At 33.4% G+C, this 7866-nt stretch overlaps 1 long non-coding RNA gene across 1 annotated transcript; it reads left to right on the forward strand.

The window, feature by feature from the left end:
• The first annotated feature begins 2691 nt into the window (after positions 1-2691).
• On the forward strand, positions 2692-7638 carry LOC104644979 (uncharacterized). Its single transcript, XR_738840.4, has 3 exons — positions 2692-2952; positions 6608-6696; positions 7436-7638. It is a non-coding gene; the product is annotated as an uncharacterized lncRNA (long non-coding RNA).
• Positions 7639-7866: the final 228 nt, after the last annotated feature.

Raw genomic sequence — 7866 nt, forward strand, 5'->3', positions numbered from 1 at the left:
AATCATCAAACTGAGGTCTTCAAGATTGATAGGATTGCCACGGACAAAACGTTCTTGAGTTAGAAGGTTTTATTGTGAAGAACTATTTGTCTTGTTTTTGTTCTTAATTGTAGTTTACAGTTTATTGTACAAAAGGCGGGTTTGGCTCTTTGTAGGGTTGAGTGTTAGTAAGAGTTGTAACAAAAGGTGGGTTTGGCCTTTTGGAGAGATCGATTGGACTCAATCGAGGGAGTAGTAGAGATAAGACTTTTGATTATTGAGTTGTAATCACAAAATCTTATAGTTGAATTAATAAAACGATGTTTTTCCTTCCTTGAGTGAGGAAGGTTTTTAATTCAATAAGTGCTTGTGTTTCTATTCTGTCTTTACTTAAAAGCAACTTACACGAACCTGGTTCGTGTTCTGGGGTAAGGTTTCTTCATTATGCATATCCATGAAAAGTGGATCATGTGGTATGCTAGCAGGACCAATCATCGATATACAAAATTGTAGTCGAGATACTTTATTTTCTTCAGTTAAATGTGGTTTGATTGCATTCGAATGTTTTCGTATACCTCCATTGTTTAAACGGCTATGCAAAGTGGACTTCTTCATACACAATGCACAAGCTAGCGATCGAATAGTCATTCATCTTTGTAAAGGAACTTCACGAAAACGAGTATGATCCAACTCAATTCTCTTTCGACCAGAATTTTTAGTCATTCTATGAGCTACGTTGGAATGTAAGCGACATTCAGATAGTTTCCAAATACGCTATACAGTTCTCCATGAAACTGAAAAATGTGAAGCCACTTTTCCAGTGATCCTTTTTTCAATTTTCCATCTTCACTTTTTTAAGTAGCATTTCATAAATCGCTCGACCTTCACGATTAGTCAAATTTTTTGATCCTCTTGATGCTCCATATGTTGTTTCATTTTCATTTCCATCACCCATGCCTTCACTGTATCCATTTATAAAGAAAACAATCAGCACACAACAGTGAAGATTTAAAGTAAAGGTTCTTTTATTAAAAACAAAACCAATAGTAGCTTACAAATTCTACATTAAAAGCACTAGTGTATTCTCTTAGTTTAACACTATTTTAGTAGTCAATACTCCATTAAATAGACAAGACTAAGCAAAAATTAATATTTGTATAAGACAAATATCACACGCAAAGTGAAGTGATAAATGAGCTTATCTGAATTTAAAGTAAAGATTTTAAGCATACAATAAGCTTAATTTTATAAGCTCATTGACAGTACCAGTATTTGATCCTTCATGTACGACGTCCATTTCTTCTTCCACTGTTGTGGTTGTATTATTTTTGATATTCAGCTCAATATTGAAATTCAAAAAAAAAATTTATTCGTTGAAAATGTTTCAAACAGTTACATTCGTTGGAAAATTATTCAAATTATGAATCGAATCTATCGCAATATTGAGATCAGGCAATTGTTTTCTAACACCATAATCATTACCAGATTCAATAGACATATTTAAAACTATTTGAAAAAATGAAATTTGATAACTTTATTTGATATTTATATTTTCAAATATCATGTACTCTTTTATAATGTTAAATTTGGTGGAAAATTTCAAGTTTTCATATTCTAAATTTGAAAAATAAAAAATTTCATCCACAAAGAAGAGGTAAAAATTTTCATGGAGTAATGTAGAGTCTGGGTGGACCTTTGGCTTTCCTTAATCTTTATTCAATTAAAAAGTTAATTAATGAAGAGAAAGTGGGTGCTACACCCTAATTAATTGACAATAATTGATTGTAGGGTTATAAATTTTTTTTGAGGGATGTGTATCTGTGAAATTAGGTCTTAGGTCTAACTCACACCTCAAAAGCTAGCTCAAATGAAGGAGGATTGTCCAAGCCTTATAAGGAGTTCACTCATCTCATTAACCACTGATGTGAGACTTTTTTCATTCTTTAACATCCCACCTCACGCCCAGTGCTTAGAATCTAGTGCGTGAATAATTTTTATTTTGGGGACCCCAACATCGGGTGAGACGGGCCCTGCTCTGATACCATGTGAAATTAGGTCTTAGGCCTAACTCACACCCCAAAAGCTAGCTCAAAGGGAGGAGGATTGCCCAAGCCTTATAAGGAGTTCACACATCTCATTAACCACCGATTTGGGACTTTTGTCATTCTTTAACAGTATCATCTAAACCTGACAATTATTTCTGGACGGATGAAGTATTTATTAAAAGTGAATTATGCATGCAATATATTTGAATTATAATTGTTTTTTAAATATATTATGTTTATTTGATAAAAAATTGTTACATTGTATCATAAGTGTATTAAAATGTGTGATAAATGTATTATCCATCATTAAAACTTGTATTATATTTGAATAATAAATTTATCTTTGTAATATGTATTAAACTTGTATTATAAATGAATTAAAAGTGGTCAAGTAAAAAAAATGTTATTACTATAAGTGGTAAATATTTTTTTAATTATAGTATATTTATATAAGTTTCCAAAAAAAAAAATAATGCATTTAACTTTTTTTTTAGTAAAATATTTGTGGCCTGCCAGACCATTTTATTTAAAAATATTAAGTAATCCTAAATAACCACAACGACCCAAAACAAGAAATCCAAACATAAATGTAAGGATTTAAATCCAGCCCATTAACAACTAAAACCATTAAACATAAATAGGAAAGTAAGTTCCTAACACGTTCTGCCTCTTTTTTCCGAAATGCTTTTGTCTGATTCTCGCCGGAATATCTTTCTTTGAGTTTGTTTCCATCTTATGCCTCTTTCTCTCCCTTGTTGCAGCACATGAACAATTTCCATTGAAAGATATCAGATTCTCCTTCTTTCTTTTTTATCTGCTACTACTCAAAATTAAACTTGCCGTATAGCCTTCCTTTTGGTTTGAGCAGGAGGTAATGTGTTGTCAACCTGATTCCGGAGTTCATGGAAGTCGCCGAATATCAACACTGGTTTGTTCTTCTCCTTTCTACTGCTCCCTTCTCTTTTCTTTTATATCTAGCAAAACAATTTATTATCGTGGTTGTAATGGTTCTTACTTGAGAACATACTCTTTTGGATATTTGTCTACTACACCCTTTCCCCGACTGATTATACTCTAATATCCTTAGTTTTAATCCTAATGTTTAGAATCTGTGCTTTATCGTTATTTGTGATACATCTACCTACTATTGGCAACTCTTTGAAAATTTTGAATTCTTGAAAACCTGCTTGATTAATAGCTAGATTTGCTAGATAATCTGCCGTTTGATTTCCTTCTCTGAAAATGTGGTTGATGCTATCATCTCTTTCCTAATGTCTTCTACTGTTTTCACTATCTCCCATGGTATTCTCCAACTCCTTTGTATGACATTCTTCATTGTTTCAATTTGAATTCGTTGCCACCCTTGTCTTGTGCTAAAATGCAATGTTGCTTGTATTACCTTAGCCTCTGCCTATACGTTCGTGACTACACCAATTCCTTTAGCTTGAGCATGAATCGGATCCCCATTACTGTCTCTAAAGCAAAAATCATAGGCACTTTCTCCTGGATTTCCTTTACTTGCCCCATCTGTGTTGTATTTCACTGTACAATTTGATGATAGATTCTAGGTTTGTGATGTCCTAGTATTTTAACCATATCTGCCCATGTCTTCCCTATTACTTTGAGGCCTGGATTTTTTATCATTACCAACAACGGACTACTTTTTTCACTTCCTGCACAAGTCCTTCAAATTTAGTTTGTCCCCCATGCCTTATGTGGTTTCTTCTTTTCCACAGGCTCCAAATAGTAAGAGTTGGCATGGCTCTCAAACCTATACTGGAGTTTATTAGAAGTTGCAGCATACCACCAACTATTAATGGTTTGCATCAGATTCATTCTACTATGTGCAGGGTTCCTTGCACATGAAGCAAAGTACTTCCATAGCTTTTCGGCTATGGAAACTGTTAGAAATAAATGTGACATTGTTTCCATCTGTTGTGTCTCACAACTCCAACATTTGGATACAATATTGATTCTCATCATTTTCAAGTTGTCATCTGTGGCAATCCTTCCCTTCCAACCCCTCAATAGGAAAATATTCATTTTGAATGACCCCCTTCATCCATATTTGATCAAACTTCTCATCCCTGACTTTCTTTTTCGAATCAAGTCCCAGGCTAATTTAACTGAAAACAAACCACTCGGACTATCCTTCCACCAAGGTTTAACTTGTTTTTCTGATATTAGCATTGGAGAAATGCTACTGACTATGTATTCTGTCATTTCCTGAGAGAGATATTAAGATAATTTAGTTCTATTCCAATGATCACCTACGATAAAATTTCTCACTTCTATCTCCTCTTTAGTACAAAGCCCTTTGTTTTGTCCAATTATCATACCAGAATATAACCTCACCCGATTTTAATTATCACCATATATTATGCTCCACCTCTTCGCTGATGGTGATCATCTTTCTCTAAACATGAGAAGCACCGTTTCCTTGTGCTGTGATATTTCTTACGGTATTTATTTCATAGGAATTCACTCCACAATGACTTTGTGGAGGTTCAAAATACCCACCATAATCTAGCGAATAGGGCATCTGCTACATCATGCAATGATCTAAAACCCAAACCTCCTTTCTTTTATAAGAACGAGCTTTCATCATAGAACCAACATCATGTGAGATTATACATTTCATATCATAGTCACATTGTGTTCATGAGAATTACTTTCAAAGTCAAAATGTCAACACACCCATAATCATCTCACAACAAACACGTTCATATCATTGCATAACATTCATGTTCATATCATATCATGGCGTACTTGTTCATGATTAGGTTTGTAGGGAAGAGGAACAAGAATCAACATCACAATTCATAGTTTAAGTAAGTGCCTCCATCATAAGTGGATCAACAATTTAATATAAAACTATAGATCAAGTGAACACTTTTACCATAAGCGGATCAACAAGTCAACATTAACTATAATCGAATTGAAAACCTTTATTTATAGCCTTGAAGGCTTTCTTCAAGATTCAACCTTAAATTTCTTGATAATCATTAATCACCAAATTATGACCTAAAACCCTAAATAATGCATTTGATTGATACCCCAAATTATTTAAAAATGTGCGTAAAAAATACTATAAATATAAAATTAAAAACTTAAAATATTTAAAAATATATATAAAAATTTGATTGACTCTTCAAATTTCACTCATCATATAATTGGGACAAAAAAGAGTACTATACATTTTTTAACAAATGACGTAACAAGTTTCATACACTACACTATTTTAGGTCTACGGCAACACTAAATCTTGACAACGCTTATAAAGTGTTACCTAAAATACTTTTGGGAACACTTTTAAAGTGTAGCCAATGATTTTGACTTTTAGCTACATTAATTTTAGCAACACTTCTAAAGTGTACTCTTTAATGGGATAAACTACACTTTATAAGTGTTGTTATAGTTGGCAACAACTATTTACATGAATGGTCACACTTTTAAAGTGTGTTATTTTTATAATTGAAAATACAACACATTAAAAATGTGGCCTTAGTGTTTTCACCAAAATTTTATATTCCCTCCAACATTTTAACATTAAAATTTCATCTCCCTCCCATTTTTATTTGTCCAAAACAATAAAACATTAAAGAAAAATTAAAAAGAATAAAACATTAAAGAAATAAAAAAAGGCCACATTTCCTAAAACTTCAGCTGAAGCTTCCATTTTCAGCTGAAGAACCCGTCATCTTCGGTGGCTTCATCTTCGTCATCGGTGGTCGTTCGGAGATCTCGATCTACTCGGAGTAAATTTTTTCAGTCCGCGTGTCTCGGATCTCGCGATTCTGAAAATAAAGCAGCACAGGTTTGTTTTGTATGTTTTTTGTTGCATTGTTCAGCTTTGATCATGCTACATTGTGCTTGTTTGGTGACCTACAGTAGGTTAGTGATATGGAAAAATGTTTTTAGGCGCATGATGAAGGCAATTTCGTACTAACTGGTTTTTCCGTGTATGTTTGTTTTTTAGTGGTTTGGTTTAGTGCTAATGGACAATAGATTGGTGATTTACTAGTTCTGCATCTATAGGCATGCGTAGAGGTTGTTCATTGTGCTTTCTTTGTAGTACTTTTGGGTCTACAATTGTTAGTGCTTTGGAAAAATTGTACATAAACTACTAAAACTTTTGTCATATGTGATAACGTTTTTGATTCATAAACTTGTACTTCAGCTAATTCAGTCGTTTTGGCCATAAGTGTAGATAGTAACTCTATTTGCTGGAAATCTGTCAAAACGCGGCTAGGTCGACGGACCTCGCGATGGGACGTCGTGGTCACGACGAGTCGTTGTGGACCTCGCGACGGGCCGTCGTAGTCATGAGAGGCCGTCGTGATCATGACGGGCCGTGGTCATGACGGGCCGTCGTAGTCATCCGTCGTGGTCATGACGGGCCGCCGTGGACTCCGTCGTACCATACTTGCAAGTTTCTTCTGCTACTTCTCTGATCTTCATGACGAACATGCAGGACGGACCGTCATGGCTACGACGGTCCGTCACGCTTTCCGTTACAGCTTAAATTTCAAATTGATTAATTGTTAAATTTCTTAATTTTGTGTTCTTTCTTGATGGAACAGATTTATTTACTAGAGGAATTGATATTCAAGCAGTTAACATTGTTATCAATTCTGATTTTCCTAAGAACTCAGAAACGTATTTGCACAGGGTATGTATAACAGATCTTTGATCTTGCTTATTGACTTATATATTGTTTTTGCTATTTCGTCATCATTGGTAATTTATTATTAGTGGCTTTGGTTTGAATTGAGCTAAGATTTTGTTTCTCTTGACCACTATTCATCTTGCTTGTTTGGTATGGTTGAAGTGTAGTTTTGCTATGTCAGATTTAGTTTCCTTGTTTGATCGTGTGGAACATATTAACTACACAAGGAAACTAATCTAATTTTCTTTAATTTTTGTTGCTGCTGTAATCTACAATCTGGACTTGTCTCTCTATTTTCTTTCTTATTATATCGAATATCCATGTTATAACCATAAATTTTGACATCCTAGTAGAAGGCATGCTTCCATAAATACAAACAAATAAACAAATAATTATTAGGAGAATCTAATTGTTTGTGTCTCCTCATTAATTCCTTTTTTCTTTAGTGTTTGTGTTAGTTTGCGTGCATCATGGTTATTGTATAACACCAAATATTTTATATTGTTTCTTATGAAGTTTGAACCGTAATGCAATTATTCATTGTTGTTGAACTCATTTGGAATTCTAGATACCTAAGGGAAGATCATCTACTTTGAACATCTAAAGACAAGTAGGCATCTACTTTGAACATCAAAAGATGCAATCTAATTTTCTGTAACTGCTGCATTTCTTGCCTCTCTATATTGTTGCAATCTGAACTTCTTACCTCTTCTATATAACTGCCAATATCTTATTTGTGTAGGGTAATGGAGGTGATCAAATTTGAAGTGGATGATGAAGAGTTTTTGAACTATTGTAAAAGTTTAAATACATATTTGATTTATTGTGTACAGATTTAGAATATTGATGTATAAGTATGGGTATGTACACAACACATACTATCTTTTGGTTGTACATAAAATATTTCTCGAAGTTTATTTGAAATATATAGCTTCAATTTAATGATTAATTAGTTCATTTTGTGTTTTAGGTCATTTGTATGTATGTAAATATATTATATATATTTGTGCTACTTGTAGGCTTATAAATGTTGAAGTTACACTTTGTAAGTGTTGCTCTAGGTAGATAAAAAGTTACACTTTGAAAGTGTTGCAATAGATGACCAATAAAAGGCAACACTTTTTAAGTGTGGCCAATAAATCTGAAAAGGCAACGCTTTTAAGTGTAGTCTAA

This window comes from Solanum lycopersicum, chromosome 12 (assembly GCF_036512215.1).
Source record: "Solanum lycopersicum chromosome 12, SLM_r2.1".
Taxonomy (NCBI): domain Eukaryota; kingdom Viridiplantae; phylum Streptophyta; class Magnoliopsida; order Solanales; family Solanaceae; genus Solanum; species Solanum lycopersicum.